The 12,093-nt window shown below is 40.2% G+C and overlaps 1 protein-coding gene across 2 annotated transcripts in view; it reads right to left on the reverse strand.

The window, feature by feature from the left end:
• Positions 1-1,472: 1,472 nt before the first annotated feature.
• DDIAS (DNA damage induced apoptosis suppressor) overlaps positions 1,473-12,093 on the reverse strand; it is a 36,848-nt gene continuing 26,227 nt past the window's right edge. Inside the window, exons 7-8 of one of the 2 annotated variants that reach the window (XR_006551301.2) lie at positions 11,488-11,725; positions 1,473-2,288 (exon numbers count right to left, since the gene is read on the reverse strand). The gene's annotated coding sequence lies outside the window, so the exon portion shown is untranslated. Of the gene's footprint in view, positions 2,289-10,346; positions 11,726-12,093 lie in introns of those variants that run through there. The other variant, XM_044943435.2, reaches the window with a different exon arrangement.

Here is a 12,093-nt window from a genome sequence, read left to right on the forward strand (position 1 = left end):
ATTTTCTGAATGTTGAGTTTTAAGCCAACTCTCCTCTTTCACTTTCATCAAGAGGTTCTTTAATACTGTTTGCTTTCTGCCATAAGGGTGGTGTCATCTGCATATCTAAGGTTATTGGTATTTCTCCTGGCAATCTTGATTCCAGCTTGCGCTTCATCCAGCCCGGCATTTCACATGATGTATTCTGTATATAAGTTAAATAAGCAGGGTGACAATATTCAGCCTTGATGTACTCCTTTCCCAATTTGGAATCAGAGCTTACTCTGATAGCCGCTCAGTTGTGTCTGACTCTTTGAGACCCCATGAACTGTAGCCTGACAGGCTCCTCCCTCCATGGGGATTCTCCAGGCAAGAATACTGGACTGGGTTGCCATGCCCTCCTCCAGGGGATCTTCACAACCCAGGGGTTGGACCCAGGTCTCCCTCATTGCAGGTAGATTCTTTACTGTCTGAGCCACCAGGGAAGCCCCAAAACCCTACCTCCAAATAGTATCGCTTTGGGGATTAGGTTTCAATATATGAATTTTGCTGCTGCTAAGTCACTTCAGTCGTGTCTGACTCTGTGTGACCCCATAGACGGCAGCCCACCAGGCTCCCCCGTCCCTAGGATTCTCCAGGCAAGAACACTGGAGTGGGTTGCCATTTCCTTCTCCAGGGCATGAAAGTGAGAAGTGAAAGTGAAGTCACTCAGTTGTGTCTATTTAGTCTATAGCACATAGTATTATAGATGGGGAAACAGTGTAAACAGTGACGGACTTTATTTTTTTGGGCTCCAAAATCACTGCAGATGGTGACTGCAGCCATGAAATTAAAAGATGTTTGCTCCTTTGAAGAAAAGTTATGACCAACCTAGATAGCATATTAAAAAGCAGAGCTGTTACTTTGCCTACAAAGGTCCATCTAGTCAAAGCTATGATTTTTCCGGTAGTCATGTTTGGATGTGAAATTTGGAGTATAAAGAAAGCTGAGCACCAAAGAATTGGTGCTTTTGAACTGTGGTGTTGGAGAAGACTCTTGAGATTCCCTTGCACTGCAAGGAGATCAAACCAGTCAATCCTAAAGGAAATCAGGCCTGATTATTCACTGGAAGGACTGATGCTAAAGCTGAAGCTCCAATTCTTTGGCCACCTGATGGGAAGAACTGACTCATTTGAAAAGACCCTGATGCTGGGAAAGATTGAAGGCGGGAGGAGAAGGGGACAGCAGAGGATGAGATGATTGGATGGCATCACCGACTCAATGGACGTGAGTCTGAGTAAACTGCAGGAGTTGGTGATGGACAGGGAGGACTGGTGTGCTGCAGTCCATTGGGTCGCAAAGAGTTGGACATGACTGAGCAACTGAACTGAACTGACATATTGTTAATTGGGCTGATAGGCTACTTTAGTTACAGGTTCAATATGAGAGTTACCATCTTCACTTCCCCTTTGTTACTTAAGAAATACCACAAGAGCTAGGAGAGTTACAACATATTGTCAGCAGCATTTATTGGCTCTGGTTAACTTGATTACGTCCATTAAACTTGTTCAAATTATTTGTACAAATGCTTTCAATGAATCCCTTCATCTGATACCAACCAAACTACAAATCCTGAGAAAAGTAATCTGGTTAAGGCCTGATAAAAAATGCCTATTTTAATGAGCACATATATCTTAAGTTTAGATCTTCAGAGTGTGGGAAAACTACTTCTCTGGCTCCTGCTGATTTTTAGGTCTGTTTTAGCCATCTTGGATAAAATCTGTTTTCAAGATGCTTTTGGTTGGTTGACTTTATAATTATTGGAGTCATAATCAATGTGCTGTGGTGTGCTCAGTCGTGTCTTTGAGATCCTATGGACCGTAGCCCACCAGGCTTCTCTGACCATAGAATTCTCCAGGCAAGAATACTGGAGCAGATTGTCATGTCCTACTCTAAGGGATCTTCCCCACCCAGGGATTGAACCCATGTCTCTTGTGTTTCCTGCATTGACAGGCGGATTCTTTACCATTGTGCCACCAATTGCTGGTATATGTGGCTCTTTTAGGTCCTACTGTGTCTACCAACCCACACTCCAAGCCCTCATGGTTTCTGTACACAAGATGAAAACACCACTGGTTAGCTCGGGGTTCTGTAATGCCATGAGTTATCATTTCCTACTCAAGGCAGGCAAGAGGTGGACAAACACTTGTTTATGGCAGAGCTGGTACCTCTAGTTAGTCAGCAGAAAATTCTTCAGCCAATGAAGGATATGTGACAAAGGGATATATAGGCCAAGTGGTCATCCACTTCAGCTTGGCACCTAAAGGGAACTGCAGGAAACACATTGAATCCTATTAGGGAAAAGGCAAGATTTTTATAGACGGGTTAATTTCTTTCCTATGGAGACAATTTTCTCTTATCATATCACAAACTACTTTAGGCTGAAAGTGCAAGTTATAGACCAGGTAAAAATACTGCAGAATACTTCATCTACCTTCAACCCTAAATTATTCAAGTGGCTGCAGCCATTGGTCAACAGGAAGGCAGAAAGTGTCTTAGAGAGAAACGCCTGGCCTAAGAGATGAGGACTCATGCAGCGTTCCCTCTAAGCCCCCACAGGCAGCACAGTGCACTGGAAAAGTCAGAGCTTTGGCTCTGCCACTAGTAATGTGGCCTTGGCCTTGAGTGAATTATTTGACTTCTGTAAATGACACAATATGTAAAATGCCCAAGAGGACAGGCCCAGAGAGAAGCTCTACGTTGTCAGTGCCTTTTGTTTCCCTCATTACAATGCACCTATTTACAATTTTTTTCAGTTAGTTTAAAAACGTTTAAAAATATAAACTAAAACATGAATGAAGGAATATACATGCATCATTTAATAAACTGTTAAAGGTAAACACCTTTGTATTTGAGCCAAGAATAGAACTTTGCCAACCATTCCAGAGTCTCCTCTCCTCCTCAGAGAAGCTGCTATCTTGATTTTCCTAGTAATCAAGTGATGCAGGTAAGTGTGCATCTCAAGGCCCTGGAGTTTGGTCTTGCCCATTAAAGAAAAAATTTTCATGAGCTTTTAAAATGATTTACAGGCTCCTCCTCTATCTCCAGTTCCTTAAAATCATCTGTTGAAGAACATGCATTATTTGCTGTGCAGTTTCCTAGTCTGGATTTTGCTGATTTCATTTTTACTGATGTAGGTCCACACAGTCTTTTGTCAATTGTATATTTCACAAACTGATTGGTAGATACAGAAGCAAGATTCGACTCAGGTTCAATCCCTCTGGCAAGATGAAAGGAAATCATATATTCTTTCATTAGGAAGCATATACTATCTTGTCTTTTTTTTGGAAGACCTAATTGGCTTTATGGAATGAGTCATGAATCAAGCAACAACTCATCTAGTAAACAGACAGGTACTCCTGTTTCTTTTTGGAATATTAGCAGTCACTGCAGAGAAGGCAATGGCACCCCACTCCAGTGTTCTTGCCTGGAGAATCCCAGGGACGGGGGAGCCTGGTGGGCTGCCGTCTGTGGGGTTGCACAGAGTCAGACACGACTGAAGTGATTTAGCAGCAGCAGCAGTCATTGATGCTCAATGAGTACATCCATTATTCATCAGTGGTTGCAAAATGGTGACATTCCACTTCTATCATTTATGAAATGTAATAGTTGGAGTCTTTATAAGGAGAACTTCCCCACATCTCTTTGGTTCTCCAACGCTAGAGCTCATATAAGAAAATTAAGATAAATGTCTAATTCTTTCTCTTTGTTTTTATCAGTTTTAAAGATAATGAATTGGTTCTCTATCATTATTTGAAGGCATCTGAGGTTTAAAGTATTACTATACTCATGAAATACACACACACAAATATAGATATATATACATATATCTACATGTGTATACATGTGTGTATATAGACATATAATACCATATTCTGATCTTTAAAACTTTTAAAAATTACTTATTTTTTTACATATATATGCATTTTGGTATTTAAAAATATATATTTAAATATTTTAGTTTTGGCTACATTGGGTCTTAGTTGTGACATGCAGGATTTTCTGATGCAGCCTGTGGGCTCCAGATCACATGGGCTCTGTGAGGTGCAGATTGAGGGCTTAGCTGCCCTGAGGCAGGTGGGGTCTTAGCTCCCTAAGCTGGGATGGAACCCTGTCCTGTGCAGTGAAGGCTGATTCTTAACCACTGGACCACCATGGAAGTCCCTAAAACTGTTTTTCTTCAGTTTTTTTTGTATCCTTCCAGTAATATTCTACACATACAAAACCACTTATAAATGTTGATAGTTATTTGTTTCACTATTTTACTATTAAAAACAATGTTATATGGAATATCTTTAATAGTTCCTTATATATGAATATATTTGTGAGATAACTTTCTAGAAGTGGAAATGCTGCCTCTAAAATTTTCATAGATAATGCCAAATCATCTTCCACAGAATTCATACCAATTACATTGCCATCAGCAATGTATCCGTGATAAGGCATCTTTTCAAAAAATACTTTGGGTTGCAAGGCCAAAGCAAGGGTCAGAAAAGGATTGGATTTTAACAGAGAGAGAAAGATGGGAAAAAGCCACGGTGGAGGTGAGAAATTGAAGTTGGGTAAAGGAATTATAGCCACAGAAGAGCAGATACTAATTCGAAATGGTATCCAAAGAATAAAGGGGTCAGTTCAGTTCAGTCACTCAGTCGTGTCTGACTCTTTGCGACCCCATGAATTGCAGCACGCCAGGCCTCCCTGTCCATCACCAACTTCCAGAGTTCACTTAGACTCACGTCCATTGAGTCAGTGATGCCATCCAGCCATCTCATCGTCTGTCGTCCCCTTCTCCTCTTGCCCCCAATCTCTCCCAGCATCAGAGTCTTTTCAATGAGTCAACTCTTCACATAAGTTGGCCAAAGTACTGGAGTTTCAGTTTTAGCATCATTCCTTCCAAAGAAATCCCAGGGCTGATCTCTTTCAAAATAGACTGGTTGTATCTCCTTGCAGTCCAAGGGACTCGCAAGAGTCTTCTCCAACACCACAGTTCAAAAGCATCAATTCTTGGGCGCTCAGCCTTCTTCACAGTCCAACTCTCACATCCACACATGATCACAGGAAAAACCATAGCCTTGACTAGACGGACCTTTGTTGGCAAAGTAATGTCTCTGCTTTTGAATATGCTATCTACGTTGGTCATAACTTTCCTTCCAAGGAGTAAGTGTCTTTTAATTTCATGGCTGCAGTCACCATCTGCAGTGATTTTGGAGCCACCCAAAATAAAGTTTGACACTGTTTCCACTGTTTCCCTATCTATTTCCCATGAAGTGATGGGACTGGATGCCATGATCTTTGTTTTCTGAATGTTGAACTTTAAGCCAACTTTTTCACTCTCCACTTTCATCAAGAGGCTTTTTAGTTTCTCTTCACTTTCTGCCATAAGGGTGGTGTCATCTGCATATCTGAGGTTATTGATAGTTCTCCCGGCAATCTTGATTCCAGCTTGTGTTTCTTCCAGTCCAACGTTTCTCATGATGTACTCTGCATATAAGTTAAATAAGCAGGGTGACAATATACAGCCTTGACGTACTCCTTTTCCTATTTGGAACCAGTCTGTTGTTTCATGTCCAGTTCTAACTATTGCTTCCTGACCTGCATATAGATTTCTCAAGAGGCAGGTCAGGTGGTTTGGTATTCCCATCCCCACCTCTTTCAGAATTTTCCACAGTTTATCGTGATCCACACAGTCAAAGGCTTAGGCACAGTCAATAAAGCAGAAATACATGTTTTTCTGGAACTCTCTTGCTTTTTCCATGATCCAGCGGATGTTGGCAATTTGATCTCTGGTTCCTCTGCCTTTTCGAAAACCAGCATGAACATCAGGAAGTTCACGGTTCACATATTGCTGAAGCCTGGCTTGGAGAATTTTGAGCATGACTTTACTAGCGTGTGAGATAAGTGCAGTTGTGTGGTAGTTTGAGCATTCTTTGGCATTGCCTTTCTTTGGGATTGGAATGAAAACTGACCTTTTCCAGTCCTGTGGCCACTGCTGAGTTTTCCAAATTTGCTGGCATATTGAGTGCAGCACTTTCACAGCATCATCTTTCAGGATTTGAAATAGCTCCACTGGAATTCCATCACCTCCACTAGCTTTGTTCGTAGTGATGCTTTCTAAGGCCCACTTGACTTCACATTCCAGGATGTCTGGCTCTAGGTCAGTGATCACACCATCGTGATTATCTGAGTCATGAAGATCTTTTTTGTACAGTTCTTCTGTGTATTCTTGCCATCTCTTCTTAATATCTTCTGCTTCTGTTAGGTCCATACCATTTCTGTCCTTTATCGAGCCCATCTTTGCATGAAATGTTCCCTTGGTATCTCTAATTTTCTTGAAGAGATCTCTAGTCTTTACCATTCTGTTGTTTTCTTCTATTTCTTTGCATTGATCGCTGAAGAAGGCTTTCTTATCTCTTCTTGCTATTCTTTGGAACTCTGCATTCAGATGCTTATATCTTTCCTGTTCGCTTCTCTTCTTTTCACAGCTATTTGTAAGGCCTCCCCAGACAGCCATTTTGCTTTTTTGCATTTCTTTTCCATGGGGATGGTCTTGATCCCTGTCTCCTGTACAATGTCACGAACCTCATTCCATAGTTCATCAGGCACTCTATCTATCAGAACTAGGCCCTTAAATCTATTTCTCACTTCCACTGTATAATTATAAGGGATTTGATTTAGGTCATACCTGAATGGTCTAGTGGTTTCCCCCACTTTCTTCAATTTAAATATGAATTTGGCAATAAGGAGTTCATGATCTGAGCCATAGTCAGCGCCTTGTCTTGTTTTTGTTGACTGTATGGAGCTTCTCCATCTTTGGCTACAAAGAATATAATCAATCTGATTTCAGTGTTGACCATCTGGTGATGTCCATGTATAGAGTCTTCTCTTGTGTAGTTGGAAGAGGGTGTTTGTTATGACCAGTGCATTTTCTTGGCAAAACTCTATTAGTCTTTGCCCTGCTTCATTCTGTATTCCAAGGCCAAATTTGCCTGTTACTCCAGGTGTTTCTTGACTTCCTACTTTCGAGGCAAACAGAAAAGTCTAGTACTGGCAGGTGTGGTGGTGTGGAAAGAACACTGAATTTGAAGGCAGGAACTATGTTCCACAGTTATTATCACAGTAGCTTTAAGAGGTATTATTTCAGTTTTACAAATAAGAAAGAAAAGGCTATGCAGATAACAATACCTATTTCACAGGGTTGAAAGAAGGTTAAATGGTGTAATGTATGTGACATCATCTATTAGAGTGTGAGCTTCTGGATGGCAGTTTTCTCAAACCCAGTGCAGTGCTAGGTACCTTTTAGAACTCAACACACAATTTGCTGAATACTTTTAATGAATGATAGTGAAAGCAAAAGTCACTCAGTTGTGTCCGACTCTTCGCGATCCCATGGACTGTATAGTCCACGATTCCATGAGTATCTTCCCAACCCAGGGATTGAACCCAGGTCTCCTGCATTGTGGGTGGATTCTTTACCAGCGGAGCCACAAGGGAAAACCAAGAATACTGGAGTGGATAGCCTATCCCTTCTCCAGTGGATCTTTTGACCCAGGAATCAAACCAGGGTCTTTCTGCATTGCAGGTGGATTCTTTATCAACTGAGCTTCCTTAATGAATGATAGGACCTAACAAATAAGTTATGATTATCAAGAAATGGATATTGACTCTTTAAAGATCAGCAGCCAAAAGAAAAGTCTGGTTGGCTACAACACCACATTAGATTCTGGTACCTGTGCATAAGGGCTTGCCTGATGGCTCAGTGGTAAAGAATCCACCTACCAAGCAGAAGTGGGTTTGATCCCTGGCCCAGGATGATTCCCTGGAGAAGGAACTGGCAACCTGTGACTTTCGTATTTGATAATTATCAAAAAAGTTGAGAAAATGAATAATCCTGATTGAAAAAACCACATATCTAAATTTCTCCTTTAGATAAATTTAGGGGCCTATATTTTATGTTTTACTTGGTAAAACACTTTAGGGGGGAAAAAACAGCACTTTACACATATTTTATTCATTAAATGGTAGCAATCTCAATGAGTTGAAATTGAAATAGGTTTTTAAATTTGTATAAAAATTTACCTTACTTCCTTTCAAACTAATATAAGGCATTTTTATAATAAACAACACTATGCTGTAAAGTTATTAAAAATAGAAATAAAATTCAGATTACTTAAAAGGAGGGAGAAAAGGCCATAAGGCACTGCACATAAGGCCCAGTGCAGTGCCTAAAACTGAGCGTCATGTTTGGTTTGGGATTCCTTACAAGAAAAAGCAAAAACAGTCAATGATATAGTTCTCATTATTAGAAAATAATTAAGTATATCAGTTTTAATAGGAGACAGTCTCTCCCCCACCCTCATATGAAATTATAAACAAAAAATTTTGTTGCACCTTGGGTAGAGGATCCAGAATAGGCAGTGAGTTTAAAGGACTAATGCTAACTAGATAATCCTTAAAGTTTTCCATCAGCTTTCTCTCCAACCTTAAGTTTCCAGAGTGTTTTTCTATTGAATCATTCTATCATCAGTGGAGAGTAAACAGAAAACAATTAATGTTTGGTGTATGAATTCTTGAATTAAAAGAAATGTTATTGCCAGTCTTTATTTAACATTCAATAATAAAGGAGGCATAATGGGGTAATAGAGTCTGGGAGTTAAGAGTTAGGGTCCCTCACATACTAACCTCAACTTTTTGTAAATGTGCATTTGGGGCAGACTTTTAGCATCTTTGGATCTGAGGCTTAGATCAGTGCTTTTTAACCTTGGCTTCACATTAGAATCACCTAGAGAGTTTGAGAAAACTACTGATATGTGAGATTTACCCTCACCAATTCTGATAAATCTGGTCTGGGATGGGATCTAGGCATCGGTATAATTTTAAAAGGTCCCAAGTGATTTTGTTTTTTCTTTTTTGGTCCCAAGTAATTTAAAGGGGCAGCCCGTGGATGAGAACCACTAATTCAGGTTTTCTGTGGTCCCTTCCAGGTCGAAAATACTAAGAACTGATGAAACCCACTATTTAGAAATGAAATAACTGTCTTAACAGACTAATAAAGGTAGTTGCAACTATAAGTGTGGTTTTTAAAAAATCATCTAAAAAAGAGTAAAAATCCTGGGACTTTTATTACTAAATGATAACTCATGGAAGGTCACATGTTGTAATATGTTCACAAATAATTTATCCATAAAACAATATGCTTAGGGGATGATCTTAACTCAATTTTGTTATGTGGGACATGGGTGACAGAAGATAACTTGCATATGGTAAGGAATATAATAGGATTAGGAATTGTCCATTAAAGCAGGACCTCAGAAGGTCTTCATGTGAGGGGAATTAGATATAAACTCTCAGCAGTGGAGGAAGGAAACACGTCTCAAAGAAGGTATAATCATAATCTGACTCCTGTATGATTTAGTAACCCAAATTCAGCTCATTTGGTGGATCTAAAATACGCTCACAGTAGAAATTAACACAACATTATAAGTCAACTATACTTTAACACAACAAATTAAAAAAATAAAGACCCTTCAACTATGAACTTAAAGTTGTTTTACTGTTGTTGTTATTCAATTGCTAAGTTGTGTCTGACTCTTTGAGACCCCACGGACTGCAGCATGTCAGACTTCCCTGTCCTTCACTATCTCCCAGAGTTTGCTCAAACTCATGTCCTTTGAGTAAGTGATGTTATCTAACCGTCTCATCCTCTGCTGCCCTCTTCTCCTCTTGCCATTAGTCTTTCCTAGCATCAGGTGGTCCAAGCATCGGAGCTTTAGCTTCAGTACCAGTCCTTACGATGAATATTCAGGGTTGATTTCCTTTCGGATTGATTGATTTGATCTCCTTGCTGTCCAAGTTGTTTTATACTGGTAATGATTCCAGGCATTGTCAGAATCAAATGGAAAACCTTTCCCAGAAAATACTTTTTTAGGCCTCAAAAGTCACATAAATAATTTCCCAAAGAAAACAGGTAACTCCAGCTAAACTAGGCCTCAAGGAAACATGGCATTATGAGTGAGAACCAGCAGAAAACAAGTTTGACAGTGGGGATCTGCTGCTGTTGCTGTTGCATACTTCAGTCGTGTCCGACTCTGTGCGACCCCACAGACGGCAGCCCACCAGGCTCCCCCATCCCTGGGATTCTCCAGGCAAGAACACTGGAGTGAGTTGCCATTTCCTTCTCCAATGCATGAAAGTGAAGTCGCTCAGTAGTGTTCAACTCTTCGTGACCACATGGACTGCAGCCCACCAGGCTCCTCCATCCATGGGATTTTCCAGACAAGAGTACTGGAGTGGGTTGCCATTGCCTTCTCCAAGTGGGTATCTATCAAGACTTTATTCAGACTGTCAAAACCAGAATATAAATCAACTATGCTTACTGTGTTTAAAGCAGTAGCAGGCAAAGTTAAAAATGTCTAGAGAAAAAGTAAGATGTGATACAGTAAATTTGAAAATCCAGCTTTTATAAAATACATAATTTTTGAAAGAAAAACTCAACAGATAGGTAGAAAAGTAGATTAGACACAGATAAAGAAGTCAGTTGGAAATAAACACTATTTGTAAAAAAACAAAAAAACAAAACAAAAAAAAACAAACACCCCATGGGGTCAATGAACTCATGGAAATCATAAAACATTTTGAATTGAATGATAAAAAAACTAACATACAAGTTTGGCCTCAGGAGAAAGTCTAGATAAAAGGTAAGACTTTGAATTCAACAGCTTGTGAGTGGTAACTGTACATGAGTGGAAAGAGTCAACCAAAGAGTAGAAGGGCCAATAATAGAATACTAAGAGCCATCATCTCTTAAAAGGTAGGCAGATACGGAAGGAGTCAAGCATGATATAAGGGGATGATCAGACAGTACCTCTAAGACCTGAGTAAGAAGGGACCCTACCCTAGTCCCTTGGGTCTGGAGTGGAACATTTCTACTGGCTGAAGCAGTATTTCTTTCACACAATAGTATGAGACTGAGCTGCCAGAATAGTGCTTTTAGGTGACTCTCATATTGGACACAGGATGAATTCAGGGCTTTGGGCTACCAAACCATTGAAAAAGAAAGGAAATATTCCAGGTAGAGGACAAAGATTGTCAAACTGGACAATAAAAGAAAACCCAACTCATTTCTAAAACATAAAGATACAGAAAGATTTAAAACAAAACAAAAAAACCACCTCTCACAAATATGAACAAAGACAAAGTTAATGTAGTACCTTAATAATTAGATTTCAGGGAAAAAAGCTTTAATAGCAATGAAACAGGACTTTAACCTTGAAATTGAGTTATGTGGCCTGTGCTTTGGCTCCCATTGGTCTGTGTTTTCCAACTCCTGTACTGTCTCTGGTCTACAGACCCCAGATTTGTGAGGTTGGGGACATTGTTCTTAACTCTGTCCACCTCCCATCACTAGCACCAAGGAGATCACTCTACCCTCTCTGCAGGTTCTGCGCTGTGTGTCAGGACAGGCCATCTTACCTGAAGCCTTTCAAGACTGTCGCTCTGCTATGCCAACTGGCTCTTCCAGTCTGTGTCCTCTCATTTCTAACTGACAGTGACATTTTGCTCTCTAGGCTTGGGCTTAAGCCTTGCTGGTGGAGAAATGGACATTCCTTGCACAAATGAAACTACTCTTCTTGCTTCACCCATGTACCTCTGGATTATTCTTCCTGGGTGTGGCTAAGAGATCACAGTTTAGGAATGCAGTAACTGTAGCCTAAAAAGTTCAAGAGAAGACATGGTTAGAATACATATTCTATGTTTATGTTAGAAAAATCCAACGGCTAAATATAACTAGGAAATGACTTATTATTCACATTTTCCTGTATTCTCTGGGTAAGACTTGCATTTTTGCTAATTATCGATGAAACAGAGTAATAATCTTTGTTACTGGAAGCTAGTACTCATAATCGGAGAAGGCAATGGCATCCCACTCCAGTACTCTTGCCTGGAAAATCCATGGACAGAGGAGCCTGGTAGGCTGCAGTCCATGGGGTCCCTAAGAGTCGGGAACGACTGAGCGACTTCACTTTCACTTTTCACTTTCATGCATTGGAGAAGGAAATGGCAACCCACTCCAGTGTT

Source organism: Bubalus bubalis, chromosome 5 (assembly GCF_019923935.1).
Source record: "Bubalus bubalis isolate 160015118507 breed Murrah chromosome 5, NDDB_SH_1, whole genome shotgun sequence".
In the NCBI taxonomy this organism is placed as follows: domain Eukaryota; kingdom Metazoa; phylum Chordata; class Mammalia; order Artiodactyla; family Bovidae; genus Bubalus; species Bubalus bubalis.